We start from the raw sequence: 18,941 nt of genomic DNA, 5'->3' as shown, positions 1-18,941 counted from the left end.
TTTGAAGGATTTGACAACAAATGTGTGACCTTGCCCATAACTGCAACCAATCCTACTATTAACATGCAAAGGATGGTGGAGGGCCTAGCAGGGATTAAACTGTATTTTTCCTAATTTGCACTAATACGGTTTGGGTGTAATATACACCCAAAGTCGAGTGCTCAATTGCTAAGAGTCATTGATAAAGAGGAAGACAAGCAGGCTTGTCTGTAGAATTTGCAGGCAAATTCTACTGCATTATATAGGTAACACCCAAAAAGAAGAGCTCCATTGCTCCATTGCTAATTGTAATTGCTGAAATAGAAATAATAGGGCTGACACTCTTTGTGTAAATCAAGCAGTTACATTTTATTGTACCATAGCTTACTCAGAAACAGGAGAGGTGGCAGGGTTCAGTGCTAATCTTTCTCAAACAATACTAATTCATCCCACCATCATAGAAGTCTGTGTACTATGATGTAATTGTCCTTCAAAATGGAATTAGGGAAAGCAATTTTTTGTACAACAAGCAGTTGCCTGAGAAACTGAAGGAGAAGACGTCTCAACAAGATGTCGATAGATCTTGGATCCTTGCGAAGCAAATTAAGTATTTCGTCCACAATTAAAATATAGTTAGCACATTTACTTTGTTTTATGTCACACGTTGAATTTCTGTAGCTCCTTGTGAAAATGTATTATTAAGGCAATCACTTGACTCAAGCTAACCGTGTCTGCACTCTCTTCACAGGTGACTACTTCGCTGGACTAAAGTACATTCCCCTCAAATGCTAGTCTTCTTGCAGCTGCTGCATTCTCCTACATGTTGTTGCAGAAAACTGAAATTGCCCCTAATTTTTTCAGGACATAAACTGCATCCCCTGCATGTCATTTTTTAAAAGTTCTGTAACACCAAGTTGATTGTGTGTGCAAAACAGGAAATGTGATGGAATTCAACCCCGCTGTAATGCTTGAACAATATTGGGGTCGTCATCTGAAATGACATATTCTCAGGAGAGTCCAAGCAGGATTAGCCATCTTTCAATGACATCCCTTAGTTTTTGGAACAGATTGTCAGCTGTATGCCTCTTAGTGAAGCTGCTGATTCACAAAGAAGCCTACTTCTGAAAAATGGGACGTACTTGGGTACATGCTGCTGCTGTCCCTGCTGGTGAAGGTGAATGACCAACCCAGTGGCCTGTTACAGTCATATAATCTTTACTTTGCCCAGTTCCGCTTGCCCACATATCTGTGGTTAAGTGTACAGTGGGTAGAATGTCATTTTGTAGCCCAATGATTAAATTTCTAAGAACTTTCTGGTAGAGGTGAGGAATAGCTTTTCGAGTAAAATGGGGTCGTCATGGAATTTGGTAATAGGGACAGAAGACCTCAAGTAACCTCAGCTGCATTAATAATGGACATTGGAAGCAGATCTAATACTAGCATAGTCCTTATGGCGTCTGTGATCCGCTTTGCGACTGGGTGACAGATTTCATACTTGCTTCCTCTTGCAAAGGATTGTTTAACTGTAAATTATTGGTTATGGGGATATTGGTGATGAAGGTGTTGGGGGGGGGTAGATTGCAGGTGCTGGGATGTAGATGAGAGAAGGGAGGTAGATGATATTGGACTGCTTGTTGTTATTTTTTTTTAACCTAAGTTTCTGATTTTCACAACAGCTTTCCAAGAACTCGCTGAAAAATGACGTAACATGGATGAGGATCCCAGATGGTTAAGGTCCCTACCTCTACTGAGTGTGGCTTTAAAAACGCTACAAATGGCTAGACAACTGTTGTCAGGATTTATGTAAAAATAATTCCACACTTAAGAGGCGGATTTTTGGTCTTATGCCCAGGCATGACAATGGCCTTTTTCTTATCACTGGCAAGAACTGCAGCAAGTTTTCTTTGAAAGTGTATGAAAATCATATTGTGACCTAGGAGGTGGGCAAAATTGAATGGAAATGACTGGAAATTAGTGTTAGTGAGGTTAATAATAATGTAGGTACAAAATAATACCTAAATTATGTTATTTTAGGCCAAAAAATTTTAATTTTTTTAACAAATAGCAAAACAAAACAAAACCAAAACCAAAACACGCAAAGCCGGTTTGGCAAAACCAAAACACGGCGGTAATCCAGATCCAAAACCAAAACCAAAACACGGGGGTCAGTGAGCATCTCTACTTCAGACACACAGTATCAAATTATTACACAGGATCAAATCTCCTATATAGCGCTGTCATAAAATCTGGGTATATGCTGCAAAGTGAATGGCCAGTTCACCTTTTGGATAAAATCTGTATAGATATGTGCTTCCTATTGTAATACTGATGTTGTGTGGGACTCAGAAGCATAAATTGCAGGTCGTTTTTAAACTTGAGATCAATTTGGAGTAATCTCACCCGATCAGACGTGGTAGCTGTTAGGGAAGGACTTCCATTTGTATTATTCACACAGCCAGAGATAGGTCACGTTCAGGGTCTCTCCACAGTAATCCACACGCTGAATCAGCACAGTATTATAACACAGTCCCTTTCTTTGCATATGTAGTAGTTTAATGTACACAAATAAAGATTTACGAATGCCTGCTCGTTGGACCCGAAAAGGGTCAAGTATGCATGTCCCTTTCAGACCACTTTTTCAAGTAGAGGAGTACCAGGGCACCTAGAGAAATTTCAAGGATCTTCAGTCCAACCTGCTTTACATAGGCATGAAAAACATTCAGTAGGTACCTCTATATATACAATATGTGACTATTATATATAACTATAGCAGCACTACATCTAAACTTACATTGTTAGAGTTATAAAATATAATTTAATGCTTGCTTTATTCAAGGCCAAAACCCGCCAAGAAAATACTTTCATGAAAAAAAATCCAAATGCCATGAGTGTTTTATCATGTACAGTCTTTGTATGCTAGGTCTTACAGATATATTTGTAAGCTTTTCTCTTAAGAACAGAATAATACGAACAGAATAAAATATAATCTGTAATATGACTGAGTTTTCACTGTTAATGTGAATGGACCTGTGATTGCTCAGAAGAGACCCACTCTGCTCTTCTGAGCAAGCATAGGTTGGTGCACGCACAGTAAAACCCATTTGGGGTCCAGAAGAAGCGCCTGTTATGGTCTTCTAAGACTACAGGGGGGTCCTGGAAGGGTGAACTTATTGGTTATACTTTCTGATGTTATTAAAGGTGTCAGCGGTATTAATGTGGATGTGAAGCCACAAACGCTTTTGAACTTAAACAGGTTGCTGTTTTTTTAACTTGATACAACAGCTGAAATATGCAGGTACTCACAGTTGGTTTGTAACTTGTAATACAGCAGGCAATACACACTTGTATATACAGGCTTGTTGATATGCACTTATACACTTATATGTATATAGATATGCAGGCAGGGCTCTATAGAAACTGCATGTCCGTGCAGTTTATTGTGGCAGACTCTCCTAATATGGTGGTGCACAGTAGGAAGTCTCCAGTCACTGTTTGAGGCACTTTGGGGTAACTTTATATGTTGTGGCATGCAGCTCTCTATGCCCCCGTACAGGACTCGAATGGCAGTAACAACGGGGAGCCGAACTACCGTTTTTGGGGTTTTGCACATGCACAGTAGCGCATTCAAGACATTGGAGTTCTGCCCCATTTCCTCCTAGGCCACTGGGGAAATGGGTCACTATGGAGACAGAGTGTAGCGCTCCATATACCAACAGAACTGACAGTGTTTTAATTTCTTCTGCCCTGACCAAGCAGTCTCCCAGTACACAATCATACTCCTCTACCACTTAACCAGAGCCTTGGCACCAGGGGCAGGGGGGCATCTGCCCCTACGGCCCGGTCCCATAGTGGGCTACCTTGGGCTGGGTTACTGGGCCACCTGCATTTTGTTTTTCTTTAAAGTCGAGTCTTACACCCCAGGCTAAAATTTGCCAGCCCTCCCCTGTTTGGCACACTTATCTTACAAAGTCTTTGTGAAAATGTGCAGCTGGGCACAAATGGAAAAAATCTTATGTAAACTCACATTTCCACAACTTAATGTCAACTTGGCTAAACAAACTTACTTCTCACAAGCCTCAAATCCCTGCTGACTGTTGTTCACTTTTGCCTCCAATCTTAACACAAATTCACTTGTCCCAATAACAGTGTTAAGTGCCCATTGGAAACTACTTCAACCAACGGGCGTGACATTGTGTAACACCAGACATCCCACGCACATTGTGAACCATACCACTTCTGCCACACTGCACATACCTGCAACTCCACTATCGCTACTTTTAGCCCAGTAACTTAAGATGAAATTGCCTCACTCCTTTTATGTTTTCATCTCACAACCTATCCACTTCCTGCAATCCCTTTTGAACAATGATACATTCAAGCCGTGAGCCAATTATTTAACCTTCATTCTCCTTTGGCATTTTTCCCCTTTTAAATATCCTACTCTCAAAAAAACCCTTTTGAGTCATCCTGATCCATTTTCTTATCTATAACTCCATACTAGACCATTTTCACTTTCACCCAACACACCCCATAGAAACTGTGCTCACAAAAGCTGCTAAAAGCCTCCTCACACTAAAATCAAAGGTAAATCTTCCTTCCTATTCCTCTTAAATCTCTCTTGTGTGTTTGACACTATTGACAACCCCTATTCCAGGGAATGCCCTATTCAACATCCATGATTTGTTCTCTCCAAGTTTAAGTCCTACTTGTCCAACCAATCATTAACATTTCCTTCAATGACTTGTCAACCTCCTACATTCCACTCTCTGTCGGAACACCCCAAGGATTGGTAAGTGGCCCACTACTGTTTACAACACCCATCTTGGTAATTGAGGTGTGTGTGTGTGTGTGTGTGTGTGTGTGTGTGTGTGTATGTATATATATATATATATATATATATATATTATATATATTATATGCTGTCGTATTGGTTGCAAACAGATCACACCCTGATTTACTTAGGCTAGGTACACACTGAAGTATTTTTTAGTCTTGCGATTCCTGTATACACACTAACAAGATTTACCTTCAGATCTGTGCTCTTCATCTGGTCCTCTAGTGTGAGGCAGAAATTCTAACTACTGAGTCACCGTGCTGCCCTCAATGGTGTCATCATACTATCTACTATCCTACCTAAGTTCACTGTCTCATTGTCAACCTCAACTAGACACTCTCCTTTTTTTCATTCTCTAGGTCATGCCACTCCCAGCTGCACAACATTTCCAAAATATGTCCTTTCCTCAAACAAGATGCTACAAAGCTCCTGATTCTTAGAGTGTCCTGCTTATTGTGTTTGGCTTGTTTATGACAGGACTTCACCTACCTGTAATAAATCATGAATGCTGCTACAAGATTCATCTACATTTTCTGTCTCATCTGTTGTCCCGCTCTGTTAATCCCTTCTTTGGCTTCCATAAACTTCAGAATACAATTCAAAGTCCATCCTGTCATTCCTACTTTTCCAATATCACAAATAAATACTCTCCCAGTTACTCAATGGGCCTGATTAATCAAGGCACGTATACTGAGCGCAATGTGCATTTGTTGTAATTTGAGTATCCATGCACATGAATTCAACAAGGAGCAGATCTGAAGATACTTATGTTGATGAATACGGGTGTAAGTCTGCTGTGCTCTACTACACAGGGCACTGCAATATATATGAGGAATATTCTCAAAAGAATGCACACAAAAAAACCTATTGACTGACAAAAGATTACAAAAAAAGTTTGTTTTTGTAACTTTTTTCCCCATGAAATACATTTATTATTATGTCATTAATGTCTTGTACATAAAATGATTACATTTTCTACTGATTGTATACACCTGTTATAGCATGGATACACAGCCATCAACATTAATACGGGGCATTTAGAGTAACCCTGTGGCTGAAAAACAAGTATTTTGAGAGGCCGAGAGTTTGAAACACTGCTGTGTGTGCTCGCGATTGGCATGTACTTACTTTACATTTACTACAGAAAAATTCCCCTTCCCTCCATGAAATTGTAGGCTATAGTAAGGGTCCTTTGCGCTCAAAGATGAATTGAACATGGCTTTGTTCTGTTGCATATGAGCTGATTGTGGGCATGCGCACAGTAATTTTGCGGCTGATGCGCACAAAATATCGTTATGTCCAATGATAAATCAGGTTCAATCTGCCTTTTCAGTGCCCTTCTAATGTCTTCCCCTCTTTGCAGAACTGCACTAATGCTCACATGCAGCTCCCCTTTTAACCCTCTACTGTACTGTGGTTTATTAGGCTCTCCTCAACTTTAAAATATTTCAGAAAGCTAAATACTTCAAATGAAACCTACCCCCCTCCTCTTCTCCATTATCACTGTTCTTACAACAATTCGGTCACACTATAGCTACTCTCACTTTCCCCACCAGCAGCTAAAAATATTATTATTCTAATATATGTATCAAGCACCCCCCACCCCTCTTAGATTGTGAGACCAACTTTATTTACCTTCTTAGATAACCGAAATTACTTTGGGCTTCACCAAGGCTCAGAAAAAGGAGGAGTGAACTCCTGCTTTCTTTATGCCTAAAGGAACCTTCCTTATGCTTCCTTTAGGGATAAGAGTTTCAATTATATGGTCATTTGAGTTGTAATGTCTTTAAATGTGTTTACTGCAATTAAGGTGTCGTCAGTTAGTGCAAGAACACTTCTTAAATAAAATATCAAAGCCCTGCAAGATGTTTGGATATTGCTGTTCTGTACTATAAATTGATCTTCTCATTTTAACAGCTATATAATTTTATTTTAATATCTTTTTATATTTCAATTACCTGCAATGCGGTTATCAAATTAGATTAGATTTGATTTTCATTATTATATATCCATGGAATTTGACTATTTCCTTCTCTTATCCTTCTCCACTACATCTTTTGTTTCTGTTTCATGCAATTGTATGTCATTTGTATTATGATTCTCTTAATGTACAATGCTGCATAATATGTTGTGCACTAATAAATATATAAATAAAGGATCTTTATAATAATCATCTCCCTATTGCTTCCTGGCTCCACTTATTGCACTGTATTTAAACTGTGGTTTGTAGTGCGCCACTTGCTGGCAAGCCTGACAACTTGTTTTCATTAATAGTTTTATATATTGCTTCAGCTCTGTGGAAGGAATGCACTTGTGGTATGTATCTATGTCTACAAGACAAGTAGCAGGTTTCTGTATACACCACTAGAACATCGCTAGATGAGTATTCAAAAACATATTACAATCTTTTCCTAATTTCCATGCACTGTCCCAGGTTTTCAAGACTTTTCTGTGGAAATGCTTCTATTTATCATTATATTCGTAAACTGTGGAATTTGTAATTTAACATATGGAAGATCGGAATTTAAAAGCAAGCAAAATGTTACAATATTGAATTCTTTAAATTGTCATGATTGTGTACTTCAAGGTCTGCTTAGATCTGTTGGCAAAAATGTGAAAGTGGTAAACAGAAATCAATAAAAACATTGAAAGCACTCAGAATCCACCTACTTAAGAATTAATAAACTTACTTTCAAATGAGATAATGGGCTGTGTAATAGAACTGCAATGCTTCATATATCTAACTTTTTTTATGGTAAAAGAATATATAAAAAAACAAAAAAACAACATTGAGCCTTTTGTCAATATCAAAAAATGAAAGAAACCATAGAAACATACATATTGAAAGGAATGAAACGGAGCGCAATGAAGTTTGAAGGCTATGACGCAACAGTGGTTGTCTTGCGGTTTTCTTTGAGTACCATTTTTATGTTGAATTTCTTGTTTTTCAACTTCAATGTTATATTCTCCAACCATTTGTGTGGATTAATTTCTTTTGTACAGCATGTTTTTTAATGTTTAAACACTGGTTTTGTTGGAGGTTACAAGTAAATATAAGCTTAATTTTATCTATCATTTACATTTGAGTGGTTGTGTAGGTAGAGCCCCAGGGCACTGCCTTGCCCGGGTGCCTATAATACTGTAACGACAGCTCTGGTTACATGCACTGCGCATATGCTCCACAACGGTCTCATATACTGAAAACTCAAAATATTGCTCAATTTATAAAGCATGCAGAATAAGAAAAACTTATAAGAACTATGCAAAGTATAGAAGCAGGAACAGTGATACTGTGATATTATTTATTTACACAGAATAATCAAACTAGGAACCCAGCATACGGAACAAAAAAGTAGTATTGCACCAAGATCCCTTCTTAAAAATCAAGGACATTTTCCATGGTGTAACTGTGTGGCCTTGAGCGCTAAAGCAGCACTTTACCTATCTTTACTGGCTTCTCTGCTGCCCTTAGTCTGACCCAATGTATGTAAGAGTCACAGTGTATCCACACTTTGATGGGCCTAGTACCTACAGTATAACACCAAAGCAATGTAATACTGTTGCACAACACTCAGGGCAACCTTCTTACTCTTCTCTAAGTCACTGTCCTCCTCCTCTTTTCCCTTTGCAATTCACTTCTCCCTATTATTGTTATTTTAAATATTATCTATGTCTTAATCTTTTTTACTCTCTTGCTGATTTAAGCCCTCCTCACTCAGCTATGGCTGAATGTATAGCCGGTACCTGTTGAACCTCCATCTCCCTATACTCTTAATTGCTGCATTATCCGAACCCACATAAGCAAGCCTCTGTTGCTGTGCCTTTATGGAAAGAATAGGTACTGATTGTGTTGCTTCTAAACCGGCAACCCCCAAACTATCTCTCAACATGCTTGCAATACTGATACTGATACTTTGTGAATCTTGTTAAAAATTCATGAATGAATAAAGGACCAGGAACTCAGGGGTCCAAGTGCAAACCTCTTTTACCTTCTCGCCCGTGAATTCGTCTACCCTTTCTACAGCGCATGTGGAAAACTCCTGTAGTTTTCTCAGCTTGATCTACTGCTCCTTGACCAACTGATCAGACTTTGACATCCAAATGATTGCTTAGCATGATATCATCTACATCCAGCCCACCAGCTTCTTTTTTTATTGACATTAAGTAGTACACTTATAGCCACTCCTCATAGCCACAAAAATGGCAGCACAAATTGTGCCTGGAATAATGCTACTTCAAATTAAGACCAGCATTTATCTTCTGATAGCTGGGACTGAAGTGATCCTTTTCCAACCCGCCAATATCCTCCTTACATTAAGCTTCCTTGTCACATCTGACCAAACTAGTAACTGCAAACAAAATAAGATATCCCTCAACACTCTCTCTGCTGAGCATACTGCATAAGCACTCTCTTTCACATCAAAAGCAATAATTATTCAACGGCCCTTACGTGGGGCACTCTTGAGAACTATAGCCCTTGACCTCTGTAAAAGCCATCCAAGCATCCCAGTTTCTGCAATAGGTGGTCCAAGAATTCCTTGTTATAGAGGCCTGGATTAGCTCAACACTCCTGTGGTCAATAACTCTCGAAAGGGAGTAGGACATCTTTGATAAATTAAACCTTGTGTAAGTAGCTGGATTATCAAGTCTGAGGTAGAAGAAATGTGACAACTTTTATTGCAAACACACAAGGATATCACGTATGAAGTCCTTATGGCTGAGAGGTAAATACAGATAGCACACAAATAACAGGTAACAGGATTCAAGGATTGTGCATAAATGTCAGTGTCCAGATTCCAATGGATAGCAATGGAATAGATAACATAGGTGTTACGAGCCGCGGCAGTGCCCCAAGTGCCCCGGCTCGTTGTTTACTCATGCGCTGCGTCCAGGCCTTCGCTATGGTGACTGTGATTTCGTCCACGGCCCGGCCATCTCCTAGGCAATAGCAGGGATGCTCTGTGTAGTAGTTGCACGTCCCAGCATTAGGGAGAGCCGGGCGTGTGCAATTATGGGAAAATGAATTAAGAGCCTTTTGTGGCTGCTTTCTTTCCCACTGGCTATCCCTCTCCTGATTGGGCAAAACCACTGTTTAAGGCAGGGAGGGCTTGGCCTCTTTGTCAGTTATAGCATTTAGTCTGCTACACTAACTGCTGATCAGCTCTCTGTTCCAGTGGATAACCTGTTATCTTTGACCTGCTTTCCTTTTGTGACATTTTGGCTTGTCTCTTGGACCTTGTTAGAACTCTTGTGCCCCTCGATCTGCCTGTTTATTGGAATTCCGCTATTTTGCTATCTGCCCTGACCTTTGAACTGTTCCTCAATATTCCTGCTCACTACTGACCCCTGACCTTGGCCTGTCTCTGGTACCACCCTCCTGTATTCCAATCTACTCCATCCTGCGCTACGGTTTTATTGATAAGCTTCTACTACCTTTGAGCTTAAGTCCTGGGGGCATCCAAATACCTCCGAACAATATAATTTCTACGGGAAAGGCGACTGCTAAAGGTGAAGGCCTCTATTGGTCCGGTTCTAAAAGCTAATAGCCGAAGTCCCAACAACAGGACAGTCCACTGTTTACAAGTTTGCATGAACAGAATGAAGTCCTTATTGCTGAAGATGTAAATACAAATAACACAGAGGTAAAAGGTATCAAGATTCAAGGTTTACAAATAGACAGGAGTGTCAGGTCAAGCTCAAAGTTATAGATGCAAATGATTTCTAGAATCAAGGTTCCAAGGTTAGCAGATAAACAAAATCTCAGTTACTGGCCCAGACTGCTGGAAAGCCAGTATTGTAAGAAAAAGCCAAAAGTGCAGCTCATCAACTGCTGAGGAATGCAGGAGAATGGATTAACTGCTGCGTTGCTGAAACAGCAGGAACACCAAATACAACAGATCCCCTGGTGGGGATATGGTACTACATCAAAGTTCTCAATCCGCAGAGACTGGGACTCACAAGTTCTGACACCTTGATAATGCATCTATTATTATATTATATAGCCCTGGAATGCACCTGGCTCACACCAAAATATTCTACTTTAAACATCTTAATGCCACTACCAATCATATCTGATTTTCAGCTGCATACACACAGGCCTTTCAATTATTTGCCTAGCTATTGGTGTCTCTAAGACTGCCCTTGATCATGCAGTTGCAGCCGAGCTTCCTGACAGCGTAAGGATACTACTATCATTTAACATACCCCTTTTCCATAGCAATCCTTGCTGACCTACTTCCAAGGAGTCTGTGCAGCACAGTGTGAGCACTGCACAAGCTGAATGGAGTCATGCTCCTTTGGCTTCAATATATATAGAATCAAATATGGGTGCCCCAAGGGAAGCTTCTTCTGACCTCTGGGAGGAAGGGGTCCATCCGAACTTTGCAGTGGAGGTGGGCCTGAAGACTCTTGCCTCCTCAGGGGCCTTTTGACACCTAAGGTCAGGTTGTCAAGGGTCCCCCCCTAGCTTTGGCGTGGGAGGCCTTCTGACACCTGGGGGATGGGGAGGAATAGGGCACTTTTCCTTTCCACTAGTCCAAAGCCCCAAGCACTGGCTTTTTTCACAGACTGGGTGATTGGATGATCCGCATCTTGGTGCTTAGGGCAGCTGCCTAGGTTACCAGTGGCTCCCACCACACTCCCTCCACTCTCTGGCAATGCAGCCAACATCGGTTCCTGAAGTGTTAATAGAAGGCTGCAGTCACATGGTATACAGAGGAGTTGGCTGCTGCAAAGGTTGCTTCTGAAGAACAATGGATTAGAATCAGGTAAGAAGAAGCATCTGGCGGAAAAGCTGGTGGCCAGAGAGGCATTTGAGATAAAAGTGGTAGGGGGTATGTGAGGAAAAGCTGGTGAGCAGGGGACATGTAAGGAAAAAGATGGTTGGCAGGTGGCATGCAAGAGAGCGGCTGGTGGGCAGAACGGCATGTGAGAGATAAGCTGGTGGGTAGAAGGGTATGTGGGAGTAAAGCTGGTGGGCAGTGAGGGGCATGTGAGAGACAAGTTGGTTCGGTAGCAGGAGGCAAGTGAGAAAAAAGTTGCTGGGAAGGATTTAGGTTAGGAAAAAGCTTGTGAGCAGATCGGCATTTTTTTTGCTTTGTTCTTATATGTAAAATTTGAACTACTGACTTCTAGAAATTCTGCATTTGTCCATGGCAACAGTAGAGACTGGATAGCATTCTCCATGAGACATAAGTGCATAGACAGCCAACAATAATGTGCACATCAAATATTAAACCATATCTCTGTTCCCATCTCTCCTCTATTTCTCTTCTATTACCTGAAGTTCATCTGCTGGCTACAAAAGTCTTAATGCCTTCAGGGATCTAATGTTCTGGCAGCTTAACTGTTCTTGTCTACTTTCTACATCCCAGCCCAGAGACTGGAACCGGTATTGACTTCATCTTTATTCCAGGCCCACTCTTTGCCTAATGGGAGTGAATCTTGGAAATTCTTCCCTTTTCCAGTATCTGAATCTCCTGATGCCTCACTTGATTCAGGCCAACACACAACCACAACTAAGGACCTCCGCCACTCTATGATCCCAGGACTATGTATCTATGTCTCAGCCTTTTCCAACTTACCAGCCACTGGCTCTGGCAAACTGGCTCTCATTTCCTCAATTGCCACCTCCCAGCTTGCCTCTGCTCCTTCAGTCATGCATTTTCCAGCTCACCAACAGCCCTGGATGATGGCACATGGAACATTATACAGCACACAATGTGTTGTCTTCATCCGTTCTACTAGAAAGAGGGACCGGTGAGCACGCCTTTGCTAATATATGCCCATCCCTCATGGGCATGCTCTGCTCACATCCTTAACTTCTTCTACTTTTTCCAAAACAATTCCCCTGCCTAATCTCATACTATTTTGCTCCCTACCTCCTAGTTAGACCCACTACCTTCCTTGACCTTCAACTTACCTATGTTTCTAAACAACAGTGAATGACTGCATCAGTTTTTCTGTTGAAGTCATGACCCATTTTCCTAATTTTACTGTTTATGAATTTTGGTAGGCAAGCAAAGGTTTCTTTATAGACATGTAGGTATATCCGTACAGTGTGTATAAGGTTGCTGGGGAGGATGCAAACTGTTCTTACCGTATGTCATGGACCCCATGGTTTCTAGATATAGTCTTAACCACAGACAACAAATAGAATACAAATAAATGTGAATGTTGTAAGATGTTTCAGTATTAACAGTTTTTAAAGCATCACCTTTGGATCACACCTCCTGCAGTTTATTAAATATAGTAAGGAGACAAACCATCATAACAAGACAATATGTGTCAGCTGTGTACTTTTTCCTAATGAAATAAGTTCACTTGTATTTCATTTTATTCACCATATGATAGATATATCTCTTGATAGTTTTTCCTTTAGTACAAAAATTTAAATCAAAATGTGAAAAGACAATGAGAACACTGTTAAGACCCAGTTGAAGTAACCAGTGTTTGCAGAGTCGTATAATATAATAGTTCTAATTTATAGTTTATAGTTTGGTTAGGGTATTACAACAGTGAAACTAATTTTCACAATAGTCTCTGAATAATGTTCCAGTTCAGTACACTGAACTCATGTCTAAATAGTCAAGGTCAGTTTAGCAATTAAGTAAAATGAAACTATGAGAGATTATTTAACGCCCACTCATTTTCTAAATTGTGGTAGGAGAATAGCAGGAAGTAATGTCCACTGATGGGAAAGACTGGAATAAGCACTGATAATATATAGTTCAGCCTATCAGAGGTGCTCTGCTGTGCAGTCAGCTGGTTGGAGATAACTCCTATATTTCTTTGATAATATGCCCACTTTTTAATAATCTTCATCCCACTCAGGGTACACGAATTGGGACATATGGGTGATAGGTTATTGGTGCAAAATATGTTTAATATTATGTTAACGCATAAAATTATTTCATAGGGTTATTTTATTTTGCATATAACATGAGGACTAAGGCACTTTATAAAAACTCCAAGAATAAAGGTGTAATGAACGGCTGTGTACCAAGTAAAATTAGTATGTAAGCTTATCTGTTTGACATCTGGGTCAGTAAACTTGCAGTGTAGGCAGGCTGGGCTGGGCTGGGGGGCAGGCCCGGACCAGTCCCACATTGGGCCAACTTGGGCTGGGTCACTCGGCCACCTGCATTTTTTTTCCATTAAAATGTGAAGACTTGCCCCCCGGACTAAAATTTGCCAACCCTCCCCTGAGTGTAGGTCCCCATTGGTCAGAAGCTAGAAAGTAGCAAAGTACAAAAGCAGAAGTAACAAAACACAGCATATTGTGTAGTAAACACCCTTTAATAGATAATACAAATACATGTACATCAAATAAAAATCTAGTAAACTTATAAGGAATACTTGTGTAGAGTCCACGTTCTTATAAGTCCTTTCCAGGTATGAACTCCTGCAATAATGGATATTATTTACGTCAGACATTCATACTATTTCGAAGGTAAGTTAATTAAAATCCTTATGAACTTAGGATTCACTGTGCTGCCACAAAGTGTGTGTAATGGATTCCGTCCTCCACAAGTAAACTTATGGACTTGTGGTAAGCTGGGTGCAAGTTGCTCTTCATTTAGTACGGTGTTTGAAATAAGCGTGTTCCTAAAGTGATATATGTGTAAATAGAATACAAATCTAATGTTTTAAGAAATGCAACAACAAGGTTGACACAACCTTCATTTATACTAAATCTTTATCAGTATAGTGTGACACAACACTTAAAGGTCAGTTAAAAATAGAGATGGGCGGGCTCGGTTCTCTGAGATCCGAATCCATCCGAATTTTGCCTATCCGAGTACCGAGCCGAGCAGGCTCTGTACTCTCCCGCCCATTCGGAATCAAAATCGAGGCAAAACGTCATTGTGACATATTCGTATTTCTGAGCTCAGTTCTCGCGAGATTTGAAAAGCATAAATACCAGCCTCCACAGCAATCCATCGCCATTTGACAGAGGGAGAGAGCAGGGTTAGGTCAGAGGCTGTATTAGCACAGGGACAGAGCAATAATTGTACACCTTATTCTTTCTATTATTCTTTCATTTCAAATCTATTCAATTCTATTATTAAATCAAATTCTATTTGCAATTGTTAGAGCAGCAAGACAGGAGGATTGAGGAGGCTTATTTTTCAATTTGTTTGCACTACAAGTGCTTTGGGGTCTCCCATATTCCCCAGTGTTTTAGACTAATTTTTCTGGCTGTCAAAAGTGATATTTGTCAGCAGTATTTCTAAAATTTGTTTGCACTGCAAGTGCTTTGGGGTCTCCCGTATTCCCCAGTGTTTTAGACTAATTTTTCTGGCTGTCAAAAGTGATATTTGTCAGCAGTATTTCTAAAATTTGTTTGCACTACAAGTTCTTTGGGGTCTCCCATATTCCCCTGTGTGAAACAATAATTTTTCTGGCTGTCAAAAGTGATATTTGTCAGCAGTATTTCTAAAATTTGTTTGCACTACAAGTGCTTTGGGTTCTCCCATATTCCCCAGTATTTTAGACTAATTTTTCTGGCTGTCAAAAGTGATATTTGTCAGCAGTATTTCTAAAATTTGTTTGCACTACAAGTGATTTGGGGTCTCCCATATTTCCCAGTGTTTTACACAAATTTTTCTTGCAGTCAAAAGTCACATTTGTCAGCAGTATCTATCTAATACAATATTTTGCCCTACAAGTGCTTTGGGGTATCCAATATTCCCCAGTGTTTTACACTAATTTTTCTGGCTGTCAGAAAAAGTCATATTTGTCAGCAGTATCTATCTAAAACAATACTTTCCACTACAAGTGCTTTGGGCTCATTAAAATGGATTCAAAGCAGTCCACATATGAGCAGAATCAGCAAGCAGGTGCTGGCACCAGTCCTGATGGTAGTGTTCCCAGTACGTCATCTGGTAAAGCCTATGTAAAAGTACATAGTCTTCTGAAATCAGGGAAAAAAACACACACCAAAAAAAAGTTACTGTGTTGAAGCGAAAAAGAAGTGTAACTGAGAAAAAGTCAACTGCCGATAAAAACAAAATTGCCAACATGCCATTCTACACACGCAGTGGCAAAGAAAGAATGATGCCTTCACCTTTCTCTATTACTGCCAGATCTAAAAATGTTACTGAGCCTTCTTCTTGTAAGGCCAAGTAATTTGAAGTCTAACAGTGGTGCACAACTACTGTTACGCGTGAAAGGCGAGCTGCAAGAAAACAGTAAGGCATTAGAGGATAATGTATGCTCAGAATCAGAAATGACACCAATCCCTGTGGAGAGTCCATCCACCAGTAGTATGTGTAATCGTGAGCATTCTGTTAGTATACCCATAAAGAAGGGTCCTTTCAGCAGTTCTGCTGATGTGTGCCTTAACAGCCCGAGTGTAGCCGGTGATACACCAATTGAGGATGCCACTTTGGAATTAGAAGAGGATAAGGGGGAGATTTGTGTAGGCGACGAGGGCGCTAAGGATGATGTTGATGAGGATGATGCAGACAGATACCAAATTGCCTTTCTCAATTTCTATTTATATTCTAGACTCTATAACGGCTGAAATTTTTCTATTTTACTCCTAGTGGAGAGGGGGTCTGATGCGGACAGATACCAAACTGCCTTTGTCCATTTATTTTTATATTCTAATTCTACAGTCTATGCAGGCTGCTTTTTTTCTATTCAACTACAAGTGGAGGGCGGAGGGGGGGTCATAGACAGCCACCAAACTACCTTGGTCCATTTATTTTTTATATTGTTCAGTCTATGCAGGCTGCTTTTTTCTATTTAACTACAAGTGGAGGGGGGGGGGCTATAGAGACTGAAACCAAACTGCCTTTCAATTTATATTGTACAGTCTATAACGGCTGAATTTTTTAGTATTTTCTACAAGTGGAGGGGGGCCTAGAGAGACAGAAACCAAACTGCCTTTGTCCATTTCTTTATATATTTAACTATAAGTGTAGGGTGTAATATACACCCAAAGACGATGGCTGCATTGCCAATAGGCTAAGATGGAGAGGAAGACACTCAGGTTTGTGTGCAGAATTCTGAACAGCCTACCAGGGATTTAACTGTTTTCTACTTAATTTATTAGCTTTAGAATTACCTTACTTATCCAAGAAACAGGTGGAGCACTAAATTAGGTTATTTTATGCCCAAAAACATTGATTTTGAAACAAAATTGCAAAACAAAACCAAAACACGCAAGGGCGGTTTGGCAAAACCAAAACACGACGGTAATCCAGATCCAAAACCAAAACCAAAACACGGGGGTCAGTGAGCATTTCTAGTTAAAAACAAACAAAGCACCAGTATTAATGATTTAATCACATATAAATTGTAAATGCTTGTGCGATTGTCTGACAAATATACCTCATATGCACTTAAAGCTATATACAATTCTTCTCTCATGTAGCCACATAGTGTACCTAATGTTAGAATAATATTAAAACAACAACAGTATTCTCAATCAATGAGAATCAGCCAATCAGAAGAAAGTGGGAATTAGACTCTTTGTATCAAAATCCAGTTTATAAATCCACAATTTATAAACACTTATACAGTATCATTGTGGTAGCTCAAGTTATCTTCACATGCAAGAAACAAGTGGTACCATGTGACAAATAGTGGTAAATGTTGACAGAGTCTCAATTCAAGTATTAGTTCACTTAAATTGTCCCTTTGCTGTCCCATGTACTTAAGAGTATATTGTATCTGGAAGCATGCAGTCTCTTTGCTCCCTCCTCTCTATTTCTGGATGCGTTATGTAGGATGATGATAAAAAAAAATTGAGCACAAGAATAGCCGAATATCTCAGAAATACACTACATGGATAAAAGTATTTGGACGTTTGACCGTTACACCAACAGGGACTGTAATAACAATGTATTCAAATACATATACTTTGATATGGAGTTGGTCCCCCTTTTGCAGCGATAACAGCTTCCACTCTCCTTGGAAGGCTTTCCTCAAGATGTTCAAGCGTTTCTGTGGGGATTTGTGCCCATTCATTCTGGAGAGCCTTTATGAGGTCAGGCATGTTGGATGAGAAGGTCTGGCTCGCAATCTTTGTTCCAGTTCATCCCAAAGGTGTTCGATGGGGTTGAGGCCAGGGCTCTGTGAGTGACAGTCAAGTTCTCCCACACCGAACTCATCAAACCATGTCTTTGTAGTCCTTGCTTTGTGCACTGGGGCACAGTCATGTTGGAATAGAAAAAGGGCCTTCCCCAAACTATTGTCACAAAGTTGGAAACATAGCATTGTCCAAAATGACTTGGTGTGCTGGAGCATTAAGATTGCCCTTCACTGGAGATAAGGGGCCTAGCCCAAACCCTGAAAAACACCACTCCAGCCAACGCTTGGCATTGATCTTGGTGATGTGAGGCTTGCATGGAGCTGCTCGCCCGTGGAAACCCATTCTATTAAGCTCCTGCCACACAGCTTTGTGCTTATATTAATGCCAGTGGAAGTTCGGAACTCTTCAGCTATGGAATCAGCAGAGCGTTGGCAACTTTTACGCACCATGTGCCTTAGCAGGCGTTGACCCCACTCTGGGATTTTACATGGTCTTCCGCTTCGTAGGAGTTCCTGTTGTTCCTAAACGCTCCCACTTTCTAATAATATCACTTACAGCTGACTGTGGAATATCCAGCAGGGATGAAATTTCACAAACTGTCTAACTGCAAAGGTGGTAACCTATCAGGGCATGGTTAGGTGTGCCAAGGGTGTGGCTTATATTATGGTTAGGAATATGTTGCACAAATATAGCTCTTAATATTAGACCAAACACCATATAAGGCTATTATATAGGTATTAGATTGGTCACCATTTATGCCTCTGCATATTTTAATTACTACAAAATAAGGCTCTGCTAAGGGGCATGTCTTGCCGTTCATTATTAATAAACCCTAAAAGATATTAGTTTTTCTGTGAATGTAAAAAGCACATAGGCAAGAGAAGAAATACAACTTACCAAAACCCTGCCACACGCTGTTCCCGGAGACCAATTGATTGTGGCCCGGCGTACTTACCTGCCCATTCCCTGATGCTCCTGGCAGCCCTGAGGTGCGTCGGCTCTCCTCGGGTGCCGCCATTCTGAATTCCGGGACTGCTCATGCACAGACCAGATCTTTTATCACCTCCTTCAAGCTATTGGTGAAAG

The sequence above is a fragment of the Mixophyes fleayi genome, chromosome 5, assembly GCF_038048845.1.
Source record: "Mixophyes fleayi isolate aMixFle1 chromosome 5, aMixFle1.hap1, whole genome shotgun sequence".
Classification (NCBI taxonomy): domain Eukaryota; kingdom Metazoa; phylum Chordata; class Amphibia; order Anura; family Limnodynastidae; genus Mixophyes; species Mixophyes fleayi.
The sequence above is the reverse complement of the archived record's forward strand: the minus strand, read 5'-3'. Positions refer to the sequence as shown.